This window comes from Stegodyphus dumicola, chromosome 1, assembly GCF_044657685.1.
Source record: "Stegodyphus dumicola isolate Sdum_Otavi_A_Nest chromosome 1, ASM4465768v1".
NCBI classification, from domain to species: domain Eukaryota; kingdom Metazoa; phylum Arthropoda; class Arachnida; order Araneae; family Eresidae; genus Stegodyphus; species Stegodyphus dumicola.
In genome coordinates, this window is record NC_140768.1 from 27,812,806 (window position 1) to 27,837,155 (window position 24,350).

The window sequence follows — 24,350 nt, forward strand, 5'->3', positions numbered from 1 at the left end:
AGGGTAGGGGAAGAAGGGTGGGAGACCCTCGAACTCGTCCCCGAGAGGTGCTGGTCAATAAAATGGGGGGGGGCGGAACTGAGTAAAGTTGTACTGTCAACCTGTTTGGTGCTCAAGGCTCTTGCCAACGACAAGCCGTAACTTTTCATTCCTTGCCATGATGGATTTCGTGGGCTTGTTCTGATGTTACTATCAGACAAGTGAGATAAGTCACAACAACAGCAAAATCATCTTTATTTTATTTTTTGAAAGATATATCTAGTTGCTATAATTTTAAATCATTTAATTTATAATATATTCAACAAATAGCATTTAAGAAACGTTAGTTTAATTAATAAAATCTGTCTGTAATGCTAGATATTAAGTACTTCGTAGTACCCCCTTCTCGCCCTTTTGTGTGCTTTTCTACGTAGCTTTTTAGGTCCAGGTTCTCAAAATTTAAAAATATCGCGTAATTTTTCCTTTCCTCAATGCATTCAGAGAAGGAGCTTCCTTAAATTTCAAAATGGTTTCGTCTGTGTAGGGATTATGCTCATCTTACTAAAAATCCAATCTTCGCAAAGTACCTGAAAAGGTCACGCCGAACCTTATAACTACTGAACATTTTGCCAGCCTAATATCAGAAACGACCAATCGCAGCGATGCAGACACGAACTGGCATTCTGTCTACGATTTCGTTGCATCAGCTGCACATTCGCTTTCTCTAATTATTTATGCATAGATTTGAGACCTAAGGAGTAGCAGAGACAACAATAAGAACGGGCGAGATTCAAGTTACAGAGAAGTATAAATAAAGATTTCTCTGTTACATATTGCAGTATTACTATGCATTCTAACTGGAATATAATTTTCTAAAGAAATAATAGTGTGACCGTTACCTGTAGTTTATTCATAACTACGTTTCGTTTATATTCTTACTGTAACCGTATCCTTCTGGAATTAAATATTGTATTTTCCATGGTTTAATGTAGAAGTAAATAAATGTGACATTGTTTAATGGCTTCAAATGATACTGCCGGGGGGGGGAAGGCTTTTTTTTCTATCCGAGACCATCCTATTTGCTGTGTGAAGTTCAACCAGCTCGTATTAATTATGAATCAGGCCTTTATTACATACAATACATATTTCCTGAGTTGGAAGATGTTATTCGTTTTTATATATGAATGCACCTGCATGAACCGTTTCGCAGTTTCAGGTAGAAGTACATTACATTGTTAAGTAGAAATATTTGCAGATGTTTGTTTGTAGTAGAAATATGATTTTATTTTCTATTAGGCAATCTCCTTTAATTACTTTGTGAACTTCAGTTCGCAGTAATGGTATTAATAAAGAATTAGGCCTTTATTAAATATCCTTTGTAACAATAATTAAAGTAAGTTTCGTTGAATGTATTTGTAGCTTTTTTATTAAATAATTAAAGAAGTTTTGTTGCATTTGACTTGCACATGTAGAAAGCATTTCGAATAAAAACATAGGTGTACATCTTAAAATAAAAGTATGAGTGGAGTGTTGACTTAATTGAACAAGGCAAAATATCTAAGCGAGGGATGGCTTCGTGGAGGACGTTCTAAGGGAATCTCATTCGTACTTATGTTACATATAGGAATGCTACAAAAATATCGAAACATTCAGATTCGTCCTAACCTGAAACGAACTGCCGCTTTTCAACAAACAAGCTTATTCACTTGGTCACTGCTAAGCCTAAATATAATTGCTTTTGCAGCCACATAGTGGAACTTTAGCAAAACTAATTGCCCCTGTATCATAGAGATGCTTTTAATTAGAAAATAATTTTAGTTTAATTACCATCTCTGCTCGGTCTATAATAGATTGCTTAAATTTCAAAAATAAATTAAATATCTTTTGCATTGTCGAATGATATTTCGAGAGTTCGTAATGCGATGGGATCAATGACAGTTAGATTAAAGATTTTATGTTTTGTCGAATGGCATCATTTTGAGAATTCGCTATACGGAAAGATTAAGATAAATTAAAGTCTTATGTTTCGCGCAGTGGGAAGACTATCCGAAGGCTGCTTTTGATTATTTCCGTTTTCCTTTTCCGTCAGTTTATGAGGCATGATAAGGTATACAGATTTTAATTTCTGAGGGTCAATATTTTGTATGATAAGTAAAATAATGGATCCCCTTGAAGGAGTAATGAATTACAAGTTATAATAAATCTCATTCTATAGATTTATTAGACCGTAATTACAGTGGTACTGTAATTATACCTTAATTACACTATAATTATAGTTAATACATTTAAATATAACTACTGATATAATTATACCATATTTGTAATGGTAGTTATAATTATAAATGGGAACTACAATTGTACTTTAATTAAAATAATTGTAATTACAATATAATTATATTATTATTGGATTTTTTATTTCAATTACATTGGAACTGATTGTAGTCGTAACATAATTACAAGCATAAATATTATGATTACGAATATAAGCTTATAACTTAGAATTCACGAAAATTCCAAAGCGCCGTTGACGCCGATTTGTTATCTGATACTGATAGTGTAAAAAGAAGAAACATTAATTATAACTGTAGAAATCATGCAGCAAAAAACTATAAAGCTAGGATAGCGTAACGATAAAGATAGAAGATAAAGATTTAACGCCATTCCAAAGAGATCGAAAGATAAATAAATGATAACCGTTAAGTCTACGTGTTAACTTTGAAGTCAATACTCCAAGGCAAATTCATAATTGTTGAATCTAATTCTTTACTTCATTACATAAAAGCAAGGAATTTTCATATCCCATTACCTGCGTGATTTCGTAGTGATACAAAATACAGGCATATTTATGCAAGAAGGCAACGATTCGCCAATATTAAGGCCTTCACAGGGGCGTTCTGGCAGCCGTATTGAAGGTTTTTTTCTTCTTGATAGTGAACTTCATAAAGAGTGCCAGCGCACTTTATGTCAGAGCATCCTGGAGTCTTGGTGAGCAGGCATCAACTTGCGAGGAAAGTATCGGCACCATTGTACTTTTTCACGATTTTGCGTTAAGCAGGACATCCGCGATGAGGGTTATTTTCTTCATGATAGTGAACTTCTTAAAGGGTGCCGGCACACTTGTACCTTTATGTCAGGGCATCCTGGAGTCTTGGTGAGCGGGCATCAACTTGCGGGCAAAGTATCGGTACCATTGTAATTCTTCACCCTTTTACGTTGGTAAGCAGGGCAACCGCGATGAGGGTTATTTTCTTCATGATAGTGAACTTCATAAAGGGTTCCGGCACACTTGTACCTTTATGTCATGGCATCCTGGAGTTTTGGTGAGCGGGCATCAACTTGCGGGGAAAGTATCGGCACCACTGTACTTTTTCACGCTTTTGCGTTGGTAAGCAGGGCAACCGTGATGAGGGTTATTTTCTTCATGATTGTGAACTTCATAAAGGGTGCCAGCACACTTGTACCTTTCTGCCAGAGCAACGTGGAGTCTTGGTGAGCGGGCATCAAACTGCGGGGAAAGTATCGGCACCGTTGTATATTTGTACTTTTTCATTCTTTTGCGTTGGTAAGCGAAGGGTAACTTGAAATAAGTGAAGGCACCTTTTTGCAAGTTGCCCGAGCCAGTTAGACCACCCCAACCGCGCCTGAGCTCAACTCTGGAACAGTATAGGCTCCTGTGCTCTGTTTTCTTGTTTTATGAGGGGAAAACAGAATTAAAATTTTAAGCGCTCTGGGGCTTTTAGCGTTGCCCTTGTAGGCCTACGTGATAATCCAATGCTGAAATATAGATGCATATTTTCAGCTGAGCGAAACGGTTTTCCCACAGTAGGAGTTGTATCAGGATCATGCAAAGTGGAAGTCTTAATACGAAAAATAGAATTGCAGTTACGGCGCCTTTCCAACTAGCATTTCAACGGAACTACTGCTCATTTGAAAGCGTGCCGTTAAGGATCATTTTTGTCAATTTTCAGATAAGAGACTGGGGAGCACAAAAGAATTTTTTCTCCTGGGTAAAGAGATGATATTCTATATCCTTAGAGTGTCAGAAGTAGGCAGTTTTCTAAACGTATCTTGACAGATGGTAAAAAGGAGAAAGAAACATTTCTAAGGCCAGTTTTCGACGCAAAAATTTTATTTTTCGACGAAACAAACAGAAGAAAATATCTGCGTTTTGTAGGACGGTGAAGGGGTTAAAATGCACTTCTCAAATCCTGAGTTGTCTGTGCAGGTCTTTAGCGCCTACAGCATTCCATACATGCTCAACTGAGTATAAAACGGCTGCCATTCGAGTAGTAACTACTGCTATTTGACTGATGCATTCCAGGGATATTTTACAATTTCATGAATTCTAATACCAGATGTGCTGAATACGGAGGAACAACCAACAGCATTCCTAAACAGCCTTCACTTGGTATTCCAAGATCTTTTCCAGACATTTGTAACAGATTAACAGAATCTACAGCTTGGAGCAGTTTTCGACGATTCGACCTCAAATCATGAAACCGCTTTCTTGAAAATGGAATCTTACATGAACAAGGAAAGGCAAGCTATGCATTCCTCGCTCTCTGCAGATGAAAATATATCTAGAATCATTGTTCAAAAGTTAAATCTTAACTTGTCAACAAAGAGCATATGGTCTTATTTCTCTTGGCTCCATTGAATACGGCGACAAAATTAACTATAACAGACATAATTCAGAAGTCAAACAACAAAAATCAGCGTTATACCTACAAAATTTTCACTGTGAAAATTTTGTAGGTATAACGCTGATTTTTGTTGTTTGACTTCTGAATTAGTATTTATTCGGCGTGTTATTGTGTCTTAATTATAACAGACATTTTTGGGAGGTAAAGTGAGTAGGACACAATTTACTGGCTTACTCACGTAAAATTCAACTTCATAAAGCTTTCGCGCAGCAATGAAATGTCTGGTACGAGTTTCTGTGGTAATCTGAAAGTCTATAAAACCAACCCTCCTGTTAAGGCTTCGCGGTTTTTTGAAGCCAAGAATGACAGAAAACGGTCTTCAGATGCAGTCTTTGCTCTTAGATGCCCTGTCCATTAACTGAATGTGATATTCAGATGCAGATCTTAAGTGACCTGCATTTGTGTTTGCTTCTTCCCTCATGTTTACCAGTCGATTGTCACTTTTGCTTTTCACTTAATTGACACTTTTGAGTGATAACCAATCGATAGTGATCATTCTCAGAAATCGCATTGCCTTTAAACAGCACTACGCACTCGAATTTCATGCCTCCGTTACGCAATATGTTACCGTTTTCATTTGCCAGCCGCTAATCTGCGCAGAAACCCAATTTTTCATTCATCTGCTAATTACTTTATTGAGTACTGATTGAAATGTTTCAGTCGGTGAACATATTTGTCAAGATTACCTTTTATTAATTTTAGTTTTGAAGGGCCCACCAGCGGCCGAGCCGTAAAGTCGCTCGGCTGAACACTGGGAGTTCGGTCCGAGGTGCGAATCCAGCGAATGGGCTAAGTGCATGGGCGTTTTCGTGATTTTTCCCCATGTGCAACGTGTATACGAGCCAGTTTCCCTTAGAAAGTACTTCACGGAGACATCCCTTCCCTTAGGCAGATAGCCGTCGAGGCTTTGCCGTTATCACATAAACCAAACTAATTTTGAAGAGCAGCATAAAATGATAATTTTAAATTTCTTATTTATTTATTTATTAATATGTGTATGTGTACGTCTAAAGATGATTTTAAGAGCATGAGATATAAAACATGTGAAATTTTCAAAATGTAATCAATAAGGTTACGTAGGAAAACTAATGGATTCATAGATCATAAATGAAAAACCTTAATATCACCTTCGTTTCGTAATATTATCTGTTTACATTTTAGTAACAAGTGATGATGAATAAATTTTTGGGGGATTAAAATATATTAAAATTCATCTTATTAACTGTAACTTCGTCTTGCACAAGAGCACAATTTCAATACATCTCATACAGGGTGTTTGTTTTTAAACTAACACTACTCAGAGCCATCTCTAGCTCGATCTGTCAGTGGGAATGACACCAGATTTTATAGGGTGACTAATGACGACATCAGGAAAAAGATTCCGAAAAAAAAATGTAATTCCGAAAGTTTCAGATACGGGAAAATGTGACGCTGTTCTAGTCTACAGGACTGAGAACTAGACAAATGAATAGCACTGAAATTAGAACTTTCTATGCAACACCGCTTTAAGGCAGAAAATGGATTGCCGCAAAGGGTTACAGAGATGATATGTTAGTGTACTATAGTCCTCGATAACAGCATAGAACTTTTACAATGTGATCACCTTTCTTTGGATCACACATGCTGTACATTCTCGACGGCCAAATGGTATATATCACTGGGAATGCTTAGAAAATTCCCTCATATGTTGTTCTTTGCGACGTAGGCCGCTGTCTTCTGGAAATTAATAATGTAACAGTCGGTGTACCGATAGATGTACAATGGTGCTGCGTCTTGAATAAAGTGTTACCTGATACAGTAACTGCCTCTGTTCAACTAGTGGAGGGGCAAAACTAGTCAGCATATCATGATAACTTTGCGTGGTAACGGTACAGGTTTGTGGCCCTGTTAGAGTAATGTTCTCAAACAGGAATGGTCCGCTGATGAGATCGGCTTTGAAGGCATACCAAACAGTGCCTTTTTTTAAATGCAGTGGCATTTCATGAACTGAATGGAATTGTTCGGATCCCCAAAGTCGAGAACTGTGAGTGTTAACAGTCCCATTTGGGTGAAAATAGGCCTTATGTTCCCGTAGGATGGAGGTCGACGATTCTCCATGGCCAAACATCATCAACCTCCATCCTGGCAAGAAATGTCAGAGCAAATGCCACCCGTTTTATCGTAATCGTTCTGTTTTAATTCCTGCACGCGGTTTCTCTGAGTCGAAGTGAAGAAAATTCGAAAGATTCCCTTTGCCGTTGAAAGAGCCAAATCCAATTGTTGCGTTATTATTCGGGCTATGCTACTACCAGCAATGGTACCATGGGTGCCATCAACGACTGCACTGATCCCATAGGCAAATAACTTTGCCATGGGTGTGAGTAACTATCTGTTCTGACACTGGATTCACCCCTGTACCAAAGCGAACTGCTAAGAATCCTGTTTCTTCAGACTTCCAATGCATTAACTGATAGAGGGCTTTTACGCAAGTTGTTACGACTTCTAAACTTATAAAGGCGGTTGCTTTCGATTGATGAAGGTAAAGCAATTTCATAAGTAAAGCGCACTGAGGTATAGAGAGACACATGTTGAACCCAGCCATCATTCGAAATGTCCTTCGGTGTCTTTCGCAAATCTTTATAGACTGAATTACTGGCGCTTCTGTCGTTTACGTTGTCGTTTACGTAATCGAGCATTTGCATTTTCAGTTATTACCTGCGTTTCAAGCAAATTTTCAGTTGTGTAAGCTAGAATAGCGCCACATTTTTTCCTATTGGCAACTTTCGAAACTAATTTTTGTTTTGCCCGAAAACTCTTTTTCCCTTGTTAATTCTCTCGTTAATCCTCCTACCAAATTTGGTGACATTCCAGCTGATAAAATGAGCTACAAATGGCTCTGAGTAGTATCAATTTAAAAAATAGATACCTTGTGTGTAACGGAACTCAATCAATGTAAGGAAGAAATATGTGTAAAAAAGATAAGTAAGTGGTGTTGATGCAATTAACAAATTATATTTATGATAAAATTCTAAAACATTTCTCAGAAAGTTATAAAAAATGTTTAAACAAAAACAGATTCTCTAAAAAAAATATATATATTTTCCCGGGGTGTTTTTTTAAGGGGTGGGGTGGGGAACTATATTTTTCTTAAATACATTTTGCAGGGATACTTTTCTCGAAATGTCTTTCTGAGAAATACTTCTTATCACTTGACAATCACGCCTTGTTCTTGTTAGTTATATATAGTAGATTTAAAAATTTGTGAATTTATAAACAAAACAAAAAAAATTTCTCGTACATATTTTGTTGCGAACCAAAATATGAGCTTCTGAACCGATATTCTATCCCGTTACTGGCATCCTTCTGAAATTATATTACAACTACACATGATGCATGTGTGGTTGTATTATCATATTGGAGTTTCGAAAGGTATTCCCGAAATATTGACCAATGGAATTAAAGCGTTCAGAAAAAGTTTCTGAAACTTTAAGAATTCATAATACTCTAATTTGCATTAAAGTCATTACTGCTTTATTATGATAAAACAGCAAACGCTCCACGTAACCTAACCGAACCTCCTGTTGGTTATCTTTTCGTTTTTATTTGAATTTTTGCTTTTTGTTCATGGCAATAAAACAAAAAAGCTTATTTTCTGGCTAAATTTTTTTTTTCCTCACCAGGAAGTACGGTTTTGTTCTATTCTGCTGTCTAGAGCATGACACATTTTTTGCTATGCTAATCATTTCTTTTTTATATTGAGGTGTAGGTGGTAGTCTGGCCTTCATTTTCCAGTGTTTATTGTTTTTATTTACTTTTTAACACCTCCAGATTGTTTCGAGAGGTACACTTTCTCGTAATTTTTTCGCTCACGTGCCTTCGTTGATGCCATTTATTTAATATCGAGATTCAAATTTCGACGCATGCAGTTCTCTCAAACTTATTCATTCTTCTTCTATTTTGTTTTCTTCTTACGATAATTCTTACCCTATTTTGGCAACACTGCATATAATGTTTACTGATCTGTTTAAAATAAATGTTATTTGTCTAAAGCTTGCTCTGGTTATATACTAGAAGCACTTTAGCAACCAGTAGCTCATTAACCTTTCTTGCTCGATACATTTGTTAATAGGATAACTTGTTAAGATGATATTTATTAGCGTTATACTCAGTGAAGCGCTTTGTTAAATTTACCTCGAATTTGCGAGACCCTTTTTTTTTTCTGTTTGCTTATTTCTTTTGTTCAAAGAGAAATGCTTGTCTTGAGGGTCATAACCGTATTTATGTTTCTCTGAATATTACTCACTAAACTTCTTGCATTAGTCTTTCTTTATTGTTAATCTGAAGGAGCTTAACGCTTGATGAACAATATTTCCATAACTAAATGACATTCTTTGACTGAACAAGGTATTTCAGAATTAATGACAATGTACTTAAATGGGGGAACCTTTAAATTTAATCCTAAATCTTGCATAAAAACATTTTTGAGAAATCAACGCTCGGTTTGAATTGCCTACAAGGTAAACCGGCTTCGAAGAAGAAGGAAATAATGTGTGGGAGTTTCTGGAATACCGTGCACTGTATAATTAAATATATATATTATTTTGTGATTTTTTTTTTACTTTTATGAACTTTATTTTTTCTTATTTTTAAATATTTTCTTGTTTATGCAATATTATCCGTATTTTTTTTTTTAAGTGAAATATTTGATTATAATTTGATGTTTTGTTTTTGTAAGTTAAAATGAGCTTTGTTTTTATAAGATAAAATACGGTTTGTTTTTATAAGATAAAGTGCGAGCTTAGCTCGCTGTTGATTATACTCATCGCTGATAGCGAATTAATCAGCACTTAATCTAAAGAATATGCAAATAAATATAATAAAGGTATATTAAACTTCCTATTGATATTGTATTTTTTTATTTACAATTTTTGAAATCAAAACTAGTTACCATGACCACTGAGGTGCTGGACAGAAACCAAAGACCACTCTAAATTCAAAAGAGTCGTATCCGACTCCAAAGGAGTGACATCCTACCTCCCTCTAATGCCAAAATGGCACTAATCTCGAAGGAGCAACTTTTCGATCTAATAAAAAGCGGTCCCTTCTCTCTCTCTCTCTCTCACACACACACACACACACACAAAAAAAAAAAAAAAAAAAAAAAAAAAAAAGCCGTGACCCTTTCTTTCTTCGCTCTCCTCGATAGCGAGAGCGAGATATGGCCCGATATTCGAGTAAAACCACACACATTACAAGGAGTTATAATACTTTGCTCACGCCTTGCTGATGCGATTTTTATATACTTATTTTATATTTATTTTATTTGCAAACTGAAAATTGGTATTTGCTGTACGTAAAGTTTTAGATATCTGGTTAGTATTATCTATTGAAAAAATGTTTTACACTACTTTTTAGCATGCTATGATTTTAAATATCTGACATATCTGTTTTAGATTTGCTACCTATGTACTTACAAAAACATTTATGTGTGATGAAGAAGATTATGAATCAAAGTTAGACCATCACTGAAATAAAAAGCACAGTTTTAGGACAATCATATCTTTATTGTTTGGATATATGGTTTTTCTTTCCAAATCTAACGAAATACACATTTCCAAAAGTTACATTCACATTAAAATATTGTTTCGAATAAATTACCCGATTTTTCGTGTAAAATTCCGTGTCATGTTACATTCCGAAATACTTAACACTATCACAATCTCACAGTACTTCTGATATGAAATTACTTTGAATACACAGAATATATTTTATTTTACAGAAACATGGTTTTTACCTTTATCTATGTGCAGTAAGTAATAACAATAAGGAAATCAATGGAACTTATACATAAAAACTGGAATAGCAAGAAATTCGGACTGAAAACTTGGTTTTTGAATAAAAAATAGGGTCTTTCAGGTACTTAAAACTTTGAATAAATATTTCAGAAATTTTCAAAATTTGATTTGAGAAACCAAAAATGCTTAGTTTATAAGGTATTTCTCCCGCCTTCTTGTCATTCCTTCGTGGTATAATGGTCTGCACGCTAGGCGCGTATTCCAGAGGTCCGCGGTTCGATTCTCGGCGAAGGCTTTGTTAATTTTTCATCTTCCCTGCTTTCAAAAATACCTAATGTCTCTACATAGTGTTTAGAGGAGCTTACTGCAGTACCGAAGGGCAGGAGTTCCAATCCCGCAGAAGTAGTTAGGATAGTAATTATAACTACTATCCATGCTTCTAATTAATTCTTTGCTGCTCAGACGGGTCAGTGACTCTGACTGCCGTACCGAAGGGTACGGGTTCGAATTCCGGAGAAGGCAGGGATGTTCAATAAGGCGAATAATATTTTTAGATTACTTTGTTACACTAATGCTCCGTATCCACGGCGAAACATCTAAATCCGTATAGCAGCAGTATTACTCAATGCTATATGTACTACTTTAGTGTTATTGTATGGGCATCAAATTTATATCACTATATATATAAACTTGATACCCATATAACACTAACGTTTAATTAATAAATTATGCACATCAGTATGAGATTTCTATAATTATATGAAGCAATAGTAAAGAGTATTTATTATACGCGGGCTTAGTTGATTATAGCAAAGCTAGGGCTATCTGCCTGAGGTGAGGGATGCCTTCGTGGAGGACTTTGTAAGTCAACTGGCTTGTATAAAAGTTACAAAAGGGAAATCGCAAAAACGAAACGCCCTTGCAGGCAGCCTGTTCGTCTGGAAGAAGGTCGGAACTACCATTGTTCAGCGATTTTACCACTCTCCCGCTGGCGGGCCTATTGCATGGCATCATAGACTTAATGTGCGCGTTCTCACCATAGACTTAATGTGTGCGCGCTATGGAATCAAGTGATTTTGTTTCTTTAACCTAATCGTCGAGAATAGGGTCTTATTACTCCAGTCATAGTCCTTGGCACATCCCTTTCTCAGAGGCCCTCCTCATCTATTTTTCTTTCTTCTGCAAGGCAAAAACAGAATTATGGCAATATGTAGGATGATTTAGAGGCCTCTTAAGTGCAGACATTGTGGCTTAGGAGGTAATTAGGTCTTGCTCAAGAATAGATGGAACTATTAAAATGCTCCGTATTTGTATTCCGTTGCAGGTAAAGCCACTCAAATATTTGACTTTGCTTTCTATTAATATCCCGCTTCTTTAAAGCGCTACTTTGAAAGAGCTACTGCTTTAAAGGGCTATTACAAATATTTAACTTCCATTAATATCCCTTTTCTTCTTTAAAGCACTACTTTAGAAAAAGTTTTCTTAATAGTACAATAGTCACTCGTGACTGGAACACTTACGCATAGTTAGTATAATGCGACGCACAATAGTGAGTATCCTTGTATCACTCACTATTGTGCGTAGTCGGCAACTTTATCAAGAAAAGAGATGCTGGTCATGGGCTGCTGTATCACCCTATTTTCCTGCCAATTCTCTTTTGGCAATTTTTTTTAGACTGAAGAACCGATTACCTCTTTGGGGATGGATAAGGAAAAGAAATCGGAAACCGAAGATAACTGAAATCGCAAGTCGTGTGTCATCAAGTGCGGGAATATGACTGTATGATCCTTTCGCGTTATATTTTATTTTTTCCATATGGGATTTTTAGGGTTTAAGTACGTGATTAAAACTAAAAGGTAAAAGTTTACAATTGGGTGCCCCTTGTTTTTTGATGCCAAGATCGGCACCAGGAAGGTACAATTTTCTGATGGCCGCTAGACAAAACCAAAACAAGAGGTCAAAGAATTGCACAAACTCTGTGTCCATGTACACATCGATCTGGTTTCACTTAAAAAAACATCATAGAATTGCACAAACTAGGCATTGCGCACTGCCTTAAATTTGTCCATGTACACATCAATCTATTTTCATTTAAATAAAATCAGGAAGCTAAAACAAATTTGACACTATCATGATAACCAGAAGTGAGGTTTCATCGCCAAAATTAAAAAAAAAAAAAAAAATTGTCGCGAATCGAAGGGGCACCCAATTCTACACTAGACCTAACTAAAATACAAGACAAGACCTGAAACATTTTCTTAATTATGTCACACCAACATCATCTTTTAACACTTACTGGCATGCTACCTTTTAAATTTGGAGTTTTGATTAAAAAAAAAAAAAAGGTAGGCAGTCTAATTAGACCTAGAGGAGTACACAAGTAAAATTTTTTTGAAGATAGCATTTATCGTTTTAATTCTGTGGGTGTCCCCAATTGGGCATACTGATTGAATAGAGCTTCGAAAAGAGTGCTGAAACGAGCATTGTTGTCAATGAACTGACCGATGAGATGCGGAGAAACAAAGAATACAGACTCTCAGTTGTCTTAGATTATCAGTGAACCCGGTCTGGGCACACCTAGGGTTCGCCATTTGATTTTAGGCAAGATTTCAAGGTAAAAATTTAAAACTGATATAGAATAAGGAGATTAGCATACAGCCAAAAAATAACATAGAAATTTCTTTTCAAACAATTCCTTTTATACCCTAAAAAAATTTGGAAGATTTCCTTGAAAAATGAGGGTCTTAAAACACTAAACATGGCTGAAATATATGGACTGGTTTGTGTTGAGCTGCCATCTACTATAAATACAGAAGGTTCAGAGTAACCTATAGTAACCTATAAATCCTTTTTCATTCAATTTTTATTTGCGTACAGAAGGAAATTTTTAGGTGTGTCCAGACCGGGCACACTGGGTCGCAAAAGGTTAATTATGCGATTAATATTCGATTAACTCAAGTATCTGTGTTTCTAAATACCTTATAATGTATTTTCTACCTTCTTTCTACATGCCTTCGTGGTGTAACTGGAAGCTTGCTCGATACTTATTCGGAAGGTACGGAGTTCGAATCCAGGCGAGGGTGCTGTGGATTTCTTTAATTTTCTGACATCGAAAAATTCAAAAAAACTCTATAAGTGGCGCTCTTTCTAAAAAAAATTTGTGGGCGATAATTCATCACTACCTGGATTTGGCAATTGGGTCCCCTAATCTCCACTTGCCCTTTAAAAGGGGGAGTAAATGAAGTATTTTCTCCAACGCTCGACGTCTATTCCGGAGCGCGCACAAATTTTAATTGTACATATATTGTTTTTAAATTGCAGGTTTAGAAAATAGAAAATAATTTGAAAAACGTAATGAAAACATCTTACGTTGTCTCTGCTGGCAACAGCTTCATTTTCTGCTTCCTGACTGTTCTAAATAAAAGCAATAACACCTAAACTTTTTTAATCATCTTTCAGAGAAAGCTTAATGAAACAAATTTTTCTTATTTAAAATGTTAAGATATTAAAGCGAGTGAAGATAAAGTATTTGTTGCTACAAATTTTCCACATACTTCTTTCTTCAACATCTACACAAATTTCTTCATTTTAAGCAACAATACAAATCACTTATTTACCTACGCTTCAAAAGGAAAAGTAACTATACTGTAAAATCACGTTTATTCAAATGATTAGCATTGTGTTTGTTGAAACATTTCAAACGATGATTAAACGAGTGAAGTAATGTCGTTTTTGCCTCAAGCACGCATTCGTGAACTGTTATCTCATTTTACAGCGTTGCTCAAATGCAGAAATAGCCTCATTTATTTACTTCCCATTTACAGATAACATGCAATGACACAACAAACAGTCGCTTGATTAGAAATGTTAAAAATATCCATTGTTTTCTCTTTGTACGTAGCTGTGCAAGCATGTCAAATGAAAGAGTTTTTTAGGAGGAATTGAATCAGAGTAAATATTATGATTTGACAAATGCTTTTTATCTACATGAAGTTGTTCAATAAACTTCAAAAACAAACTGAAACTTAGTGATTTTTAACTCAAAATAAGGCAAGTTGTATAGAAATGTAAAAAAAAAAAAAAAATGACAAGGTCTTTGACATAAGAAATGGCTGGACCGGAGATTATATAAGGGCTATTATATTAGAGATCAGAACTGTGTAAAACATTCACGCAACTAGCATGCTCGCCTGAGCTCGAATACAAGTCGAATTACCAGTATTAAGGCGAAAATTAATTTAGTTTTCCGCTGTTTGGCCAGTAGCCTATTTTCATAATGTTGCCATTCGGCTTGACTTAAAATCTTTAATCTTTATTTCATGTAATAATAGCATATATAGCAACATCAGTTTTTAAAAGGAATAAATAAATCTCTAACACCTTAAATCTTTATTTATTTATTTTTGATAATATATCTAAAAATTTAAAAGAAATGTTTCATAAAATATACTTAATTGACAATTATCAATATTTAAAACATTAATGTAATTAATTATAAATGCTTCCAATGCGTTATCTAACATACACTGTTAAAATTGTAACATACAGAGCATAAAATTTAAAAAAAGCAGTTATGTTAAACTCTTCGTAGGAAAAAGTGTTGTTTATTCAACTGCTCTATTCCATTTTATTTTATTAACTTGTAGGGTTTATATTTATTTTAACTAACATTTATTTTAAGCTATCTTTCCTGTCAAGCCTTTACTTTGCCCTGGAGTTGCCAATGCCAGAGTACGTAAATCGTAGTAGAACGCGCAGAGTATTCAAATTTTTGCAGAAGTAATTTGAGTTAAACAGAAGGGAAACGAGATTAAAGTGTGTGCTTCTTGAATCACGAGCGTGAAGGTTGCTAGGTAGAAATTTAAGAACCGCGTGTTTCGGCCTGTGTGCCTACTTCGGCAGTCAGTTGAATCTTTCAACTTCTTAATCAGAAAGTTTGCTGAATCTCAGCTGTATCTTAGAACGCGGTTAAGATAGTTACAATTATAGAGCCTCGTAGATAATGACTTCGTTAGTTATTCATCCTGTCATTCATTTTTAGTTGTACTTTTCTATTTTTGTTTAACCGCCGGGTCGGCGTACTTTGTGAGCGTCGAGTGAACACAACTGTGACTTCTAAAGTGAAATAAAAAGGGAGTTAAACCCTTCTTAAGAGTCTGTGTAATTTCCAGTTCATAGCAGTCACTACTACTATTGCTGACAAGTTGGGGCCTCTCAACATCACAAACTTTTAAAGTTTTTTGACAAATTTTACTATGGAATTTTTTTCGAATTGCTACTGTGTTGCTGGACTGTGCTTTATCCTTAAACCAACGTAGGATATCTCTTAATAAAGCTGATAATGGCAGCAGCAGATGATAGAAACAACATTTTTACACGAATCATTGATACATACTCATTTTAACATAGGATGTTGTAACTTGCCAGTAGTTCTGAATGATGTTTGCAAGCTCTCGACTTCAATTGGTAGAAGTGGGAGGGACATCAGAAATTCACCACTAATAGTACAGCTAGTGTCCCGCCCCACTAACTGCATAATTTTGGGCCAGTTTTGAGAAAGAACATCTTGAATCCAGCCCTCTTTTCTTATCATCAACCTCTGGAGAGGGTTTCCGGCTAGCCGATTGTATTGAATGCCCTCTTGCCGCGCAGACAATTGCAAGCACCCATGTCATCAGTACCGTATCAGTACTGCAGTCAGCTGAGCAGAACCACTGTACCAGCTGAGCAGAACCACTAAACCAGCTGAGCAGAACCCTATGACAAAAAATACAGAGTTTAATCTCTGAAAACCTGGATGACCACTCAAAATGAGCTTATTATTTGTTTGCACAGACATTCGAATATTATACCTTTTTAGCTAAAAGTTTGGAGTAAGAAGAAATAGAAGATAATGCTCCTGTGATGATGAAAATCTAAGGTTGAGTTGAAGTCGGATGATGTTCTATCCTGCATATAAAATCCATAAATCTCTATTTCTTTCCAATTCAGAATAATTTTATTTCGATGAATCATATAGATGATAGTGAGAGATCAAAAGCAAAGCCATATATTCAAGATTCCCAAAGTGCAAGGTTGGATTAGGGTGAGATGAAAGGCACGATATGCTGTAAGATTTCCCTCAAAGCCACTTAGCTCATTTTTGTAATAAAAAAATACGATTATATAGAAATGCAGCATAATTTTGCTTTACTTTACCTAATACCGAGACCCTAAACTTACGACCTGAGGTAACAATCAAACCCTATATACAGAGACAGCATATAGACGTAGTCGCAAATAAACAATTCGCAAGAAATTTCTTAAAAAAATCCTTAATTTTGTGAATTTCTGCGCTAATTGCATTACAATACGTAAAATATAATGAAGAACAGTTTTTTGTAGGTTTACTGGCTTTTAAGTACCCTATATACACTGAAGTGACAAAAGTCATGGGACACCTCCTACTATTTTGTCGGTCCTCCTTTTGCCCGGGGCGAAGTGCAGCAACTCGACGTGGCATGGACTCAGCAAGTCGTTGGAAGTCCCCTGCAGGAATATTGAGACATGCTGCCTCTATAGACGTCCATAATTGTGAAAGTGTTGACGGTGCAGGGTTTTGGGCACGAACTGACCTCTCGATGATGTCCCATAAATGTTCGATGGGATTCATGTCGGGCGATCTAGGTGGCCAGATCATTCGCTGGAATTGTCCAGAATGTTCTTCTAACCAATCGCGAACAACTGTGGCCCGGTGACATGGCGCATTGTCATCCATAAAAATCCCATCGTTGTTTGAGTACGTGAAGTCCATGAATGGCTGTAAGTGATCTCCAAGTAGCTGAAGGTATCCATTTCCAATCAATGGTCGGTTCAGTTGCACCAGAGGACCGAGTCCATGCCATGTAAAAACAGCCCAGACCATTATGGAACCACCACCAGCTTGAACAGTGCCTTGTTGACAACTTGGTTCCATGGCTTCGTAGGGTCTGCGCCACACTCGAACCCTACCATCAGCTCTTACCAACTGAAATCGTGACTCATCTGACCAAGCCACGGTTTTCCATTCGTTTAGGGACCAACCGATAGGCTCACGAGCCCACGAGAGTCGCTGCAGGCTATGTTGTGCTGTCAGTAAAGGCACTCGAGTCGGTCTTCTGCTGGCATAGCCCAAGGAAGACAAATTTCGCCGCACTGTCCTATCGGACACGTCCTTCGTACGTCCCACATTGATTTCTGCGGTTATTTGACGCAGTGTTGCTTGTCTATAAACATTGACAACTCTACGCAGACGTCGCTGGTCTCGGTCGTTAAGTGCAGGTGGTCGGCCACTGTGCTGTCCATGGTGGGATGTTATGCCTGAAATTAGATACTCTCGGCCTACTCTTGACACTGTGACACTGTGGATCGGAATGTTGAATTCCCTAACGATATCTGAAATGGAATGACCCATGCGTCTAGCTCCAACTACCAATTCCGCGTTCAAAGTCTGTTAATTATCGTCGTGCGGCCATAATCACGTCAAAGCCTCTTGACATGAATAACTTGAACACAAATGAAAGCCCTGCCAAAGCACTTCGCATTTATACATTTCCTACGCGATACTACTGCCATCTGTATATTTGCATATTGCTATCCCATGACTTTTGTCACTTCAGTGTATTTGACACTATGACACTACTCATACTACTAGACGGCAATTATGAAACAGCACTAAGACGTGCCTCATATATAGGTATACATCAAAAGTGCATTAGGTACATTAGAATACTTTCAGTAAAAGAGTATACTATTAACTTGATAAGTGAACATACGAACTAAAATTCATTTCTATAGAATGAAAAATAGTTATGCATAGAATACTCAAAAGAACAAAAAATTATTTTTATTTTTAAAGAGGCTCAATATACCTATCAGCAACTGTAAGACATTTATTACAGTTCTTCAGAATGTGTATTTTGAGTCACATTACATTCATCCACGTGATATTTAAATTAATCTTAAACTCGATATCTCTTGTCATCTGCAATGGCCTTCAGTGCATGGGTTATCCGATCATTAAACTTATGCATGGATTTAATTTAATACCTATATAACTGGAGAAATATTAGAGACCCGAAAGGAATTAAAGTTACTAAAAAACTCAAGACCTTGTCTTATTCTTTTATCCCCCCATCTATAATGGATACCATGCCATATAAATCTAAAATGTAATAATATAACTGATGTACAAGAGAAAGAGGGTATTTCTATGCCTCAGGTTCATTGTGAACTCTTAACCTATCTTAAACTATACTCAAGAGGAAATAATTAAAAGTTCTTGGAGACAGCTACCGACACACTCATGGTATCGTAGTACAGTACCTGGTACTGATATTGGTTTCAAGGGTGACAGGAAAAAGCAAACGGCTCTGGCTGGGTTGACTTCAGAACATTTAAGGACCCTCATACATTCCGTGATACTCATACGTTTAGCTTTATTATATTATTTGAATAGAACATGTGGCAACGATTAGATAATTCTATCCTTTAAATGATATAAATTTTGTGCATTCTGAGTTATAATATGAACGAAATATAATACTGTTAAGTGAACCTAGCGCCAGAGTGTCGCTATATTAAACAAATATTAGAGTGAATTTTAAAGAATTCATTTATTCTATTGTGGTTTATGCGCTGTCGACGAAGTAGATTTAATTCAATGGAATAAGTTTAAATGAAGTGAAGGAAAAAATGCGTATAATTTAATATTCCGTACAAGGAAGTCACGTGGTGTACACATCAGATTTATTTTTAATCATTTGCATATCCATCTCACAACTCTCGATGCTGCGATTTGCATGACGCTACAAGCATTCTTTCTTGGTGTTGCAATTTAACTTTTGACGAGTGTATATCTGTGTTATGAAATTTGCTAAAAGCCAACAAAAATTTACCGTGGAAAGAATTTTGTTTAATATTTTTTAACTTAGATTTTAATTCACAAAATAAAAGTGCTCCTAGTAATGAGCTGTATAAAAAGCCTTCGTATGCTATTGATTAAATATTACAAAATATTCTAAACTTATCTATTTATGAAATGGAGTGCCGCAGTGGAGAACTAGCTAAGAGCAGCTGCCTGGTATGTAGTACTTTGTACATTACACGATGAATACATATTTGACTCATTGATGATATCGGCGGTTTTTACTGCTTAAACTGAATCAGTGACGAAGCTTTTATCATTTCTAGCAATAATAATCGAACACTAAAGATTTATTCCTGCAAAATGTTCCAAAACGTTTTGGCTGAAAGTACTTTCTTTAATTTGCTTCATATATGCTGCTAATAGAGGGGAAGGGGGAAAAAAGAAATCTTAGCAGGTATCTACGGAAATGGAACGAAAATAAAATAATGGTAGTAAATGAAATTTTGTTAGCAACAGAAAAAGAACTTTTGTTCACGAACAATAACGAGATAAAAAAAAGTAGCTTAGACCGAAGTTCTTTTAACAATGGGGTGAAACTCTGTTCATGGATTGTGGAAATTCTTTATTATCTGAGGTTTTTCGAAAAGTGGTAACCACGATTTCCTATCTTAAAAAAGAGAACTCATTTTTTCCCTTTCTTTTTAATGGAAAAAATATATGTAAAACCCATATTTTTCTGCTTATGAATAGATGCGAAAGAATTAATTTACAGCAAACTTGATAGCTGTTAATAAATAAATTAGCATGTGAACAGAGGTTATGCTTTTTTAAATATTGGTTAAAGAATTAAACGCCATTTTTTTATTTTTAATCACAGTTTAAAAAGTGCTATTGTTTTTACTGTGATGTATGGACATTATAGCTAATATCTTAACAGCTATGTATTTCTTCTTCATAAAATGGTTTTTCAGCAAAATTGATTTGGTGACTTTAATATTTTCCAGCAAAAATTCTAAAACTTTTCGTTTTTGAGCTATTCTTTTTTTTTTAAATTTTTTTAACGCATAACTCTTCATTTATAATAATTAAATATCTTCAATCAGCAAACTGAGGAGCAAAGATTACGTAACCATCAGTTATAAAATTAATCACACCACATGACAAATTTCAAATCGATCCTTATTATGTAATTTTAATGAAAATAATTTTTTTCCATAGAAATGCTGATTTTAAATTTCAATGCAATAAATATGTCTTCTAATTATGTAAGATAAAAGGTAAATAAGAGCATGTCGTTCATGAAGTAAATTTGAAAATCGAATTTTTTGACAAAATTTGAATGTAATCTGTCTTAAAAATAACAATAATTATAAACAAAACAAACAAACAAACAAACAAACAAAAAAAAAAAATCTGAAAGCTTTCAGATTTTAAACTACGTCCAAAGGGGCGTTTTTTAAATTTGTGTGTTACCTTTATTTATTAAATATCATGTTCTTTGCACTGTAACATAAAATTTAGTTCAACAGCAATATCGCAAAATAATTTTAAATTGAGCATATCTTTAGAATTTCCGATACACAGTCTGACGCGCTGGAGATAAAAATGTCTTTTCTGAACAACGTTGCCATTGCTCGCTTTGAAACACTTGAGGTTGTTAATCAAAAGTTAGTTAAAGTTTTACAAAATATGAAATCGATAACAAATTTCAAATTTGGGCTTCCATATTCCTTATCCCATATTCGCAGTAGGATTTCGTCATTCAAAATTGGATGGCTCTACCATTGTTTTCACAACGCGAGAAACATACATACATTTATGTAGATTCTTCATTGTTTAATTTCTTCAAATATAATACAGGGCGATAATATTTGGTGGCAACAGTCTAAAAAGTGAAACGGACATTCAGAATGATTCGACACAAAATCGCAAAAGGGAAACAATAGTCCCTCAGGAAAAAGGCCCCTTTAGACTAATGATAATTATAATTACAAATAAAAAAAAACCTGAAAGGTTTCAAATTTTATATTACGCCCAAAGGGACGTTTTTATGTGTTACCTTTGTTTATGAAATACCATGTTCTTCGTACTTAAACCATAATACTTATTTCAACAGCAATATCACAGAATATTTAAAAAGAACCTATGTTTAGAATTTCCGATAGACAGTCTCGCGCCCTGGACATAAAAATGTTTTTCCGCGTACAGTGATGCCATTGCTCGTTTTGAAATCAATTAGTTTTTAATCAAAAGTTCGTTAAAATTTTACAAAATAGGAAATAAATAAAAAACAAATTTGAAATTCAAAATTCGGGCTTCCAGATGCCCGTATTCGAGTGGAGGACTAGGTCATTCAAAATTGGATGTCTCTATGTACCATTGTTTTTTCACAATGCGAGAAACATACATACTTTCATGCAGATTCTTCATTATTTAATTTCTTTAAATATAATGCAGGGCTCTGATATTTGGTGGCAACAATTTGAAAAGTGAAACGCTGTTTTATAGACGCAGAATGCCAAAACGGAATTAAGAGCCCTTCTGGGCAAATGGCCCCTGATCTTCCTACATGTTTCAATTCCTTTTTTCCCCTCCTCTCTTAAAAATAAAAATTAAAGAAAAGGTAAAATTTCTGTGCAATGTTTCATTACCGAGGTAGAAAAAGCAAACATCTATTCAACTGTGGCCCGATAGCCTACAGTACGCCAATGAGCTGCATGCGGTCACTAAGTTGCTTTCCACAGCTAGGTTAATAAACTTCAATTTTGACCGCGAATTGCCTAGTGAGTGCACATTTTCACGCTTATTACCATCTTCAGAACTTTGAAAATATCAACGGCTTCACTGAAAACTGACTTTGGTGAACCCGTTGTTTCGCATGAGTGCCCACAGTGTTTCCTTTAACTTACATTACACATCTAAGCTTTATAATTTAAGAACTTGTGTATTTCATTGAAAGAAAATACATATGCAGGATTTCATTTTTGATTTCTTCTGTTTGCAGTCACACATTAGATCTTAGTTCTGTTCTATAAGAATAATTAAAAAAATTAAAGTAAACATAAATAAATTAAAATAAACATAACTCGGAGCTTAAAAAATGCCATCTTTTTTATTCAATGACTTATCTTAATAAGAACTGATTTAATCAAATACTTAATATATGTTTGTGTTATTAGTAGCGTCCACTCGCAGCATAAACTGGCCTTCCATGTCTAGAGAATTTAGCCACCACTAATCTGCTACATTTACATAATAGTTGCAAAAATGAACAATTACAAAAAAAAATTACAAAATTCGATGGCTCTATGTACTGTTGTTTTATCACAATGCGAGAAACAATGCAGATTCTTCATTATTTAATTTTTTTTAAATATAATGCAGGGCTCTAATATTTGGTGGCAACAATTTGAAAAGTGATTCAGACTTTTATAGTAAACAAACGCAAAATGCCAAAACGAAATTAATAGCTCTTCTGGGTAAATTGCTCCTTTGGGATAACAAACATTTTATTGGAATTCTGGACCGGTTTAGAGGTTTCTAATACCTGCACTTGCGCGGACCCTCTTATAATCTTCTACACTTACGCAAATCTGTACGGTACCAGTTATCGATTATATTGCGAGTTCTTGAGAAAAATTAAATGTGAAAAACATAGGTAGGGGACCATTATCTAGTAAGTGTAAATATTAACAAAGGTATATTAAATTTTTGATCGAAACTGTCCTTCTCTCTTTCAGTGTTTTTAAATCAAAACTGTCAGTTATTAGGTTCATGACAGCAGAGGTTTTCTACGGAACCCAATGATAACTGCTATATATTTTTTGTATAAGTATAGTGGTTAGTGACATTGACTGCTGTGACAGAGGAACCGGGTTCTAATCCCAGGGAAGGTGTATACGTTTCCATGTGTAGAGTGTCGGTGCGGCAAGCGGGACACTCAAAATACAAGACGAGCCGAAAGTTCTTTTGAGAGGTTGATGCTCGAGGAAGAGAAGTGGGAGACCCTCTGACTTCAATCCCGGGTTGTTCTTCCTCAAAAATTGAGGCGGAGCTGCACAATCATTGCGATGAAACTAAATCTGTACAACCTATGGTGAAAATCTAGTGTCCCTTCCATTTATACTTGCATCTATACCTGCTTAATTGCTTTTCTGTGGAAAACGGGAGAAAGTTACAGCAATTTTAGGATCTCCAATTATGCTCAATGGAATCTCTTTCGATTAGTCATTAAATGATTGACATGTAGCTATTAGATTTTTAAAGATTAATTTAGAACTTAAAATTAGGTTGAAAAAAAAAAAAAAAACAACAGCAACCGTATTTTGTGAATAGATTTTTGAATAAAACTCTTTCGATATCGAAATCCGTCTTCTTCAGGAGCAATGCCTTCGAAATCGGTAGAATTTTATTAAAAATCTAAGCTAATCTAAGGTTGCTTCTTAACTTAATTTGAAATCTGACACTGGCATTTTTTTCTAATAAGTTAAATTCCCTCTTTAGGTTCCTTTTTCTGTTCAGTTTTTTTTTCTGGACTTTCATATTTATTTGCATAATTTCTGAAATGCCTTTTTTAGAAACGATGGAATTTTACTTTTCCGGAGAGAATATGTTAATATATCCAGTGTCCTCAAATTAGATCTAATATAAATTGAAGATTTAGAAGTCTTTTTTACAGTCAGATTTCATGATATATTAGTGTATACTGATATATTTATTTAACCTAGAATATTTTTGCAATATATGAAATGGATTCCTGATGGCATAACCCCCATACCATTAAGTGAACATGCAAATATATTTATCGATCATGGATATCTGCAGTTCCTATCTGCGAGTGTCGCTGTTGAATTTGGATTGTGCCCGTGTAGTAGTTAAAGCGCGAAGAGAAAATTCTGATGAGGATTCGTATAAGAAAACATCAGACCAGGAACGTAAATTAAGTCAATGTTTAAAGAAAACGCAAGATGATACATAAGTAAACAATATAATAACATTAAAAAACAA

At 35.2% G+C, this 24,350-nt stretch overlaps 1 protein-coding gene across 1 annotated transcript in view; it reads right to left on the bottom strand.

The window, feature by feature from the left end:
• Positions 1-14,040, bottom strand: part of DNAlig3 (DNA ligase 3) — a 224,371-nt gene extending 210,331 nt beyond the window's left edge. Inside the window, exon 1 of the mRNA XM_085813879.1 lies at positions 13,826-14,040. The gene's annotated coding sequence lies outside the window, so the exon portion shown is untranslated. The remainder of the gene's footprint in view (positions 1-13,825) is intronic.
• Between the last annotated feature and the right edge of the window lie 10,310 nt (positions 14,041-24,350).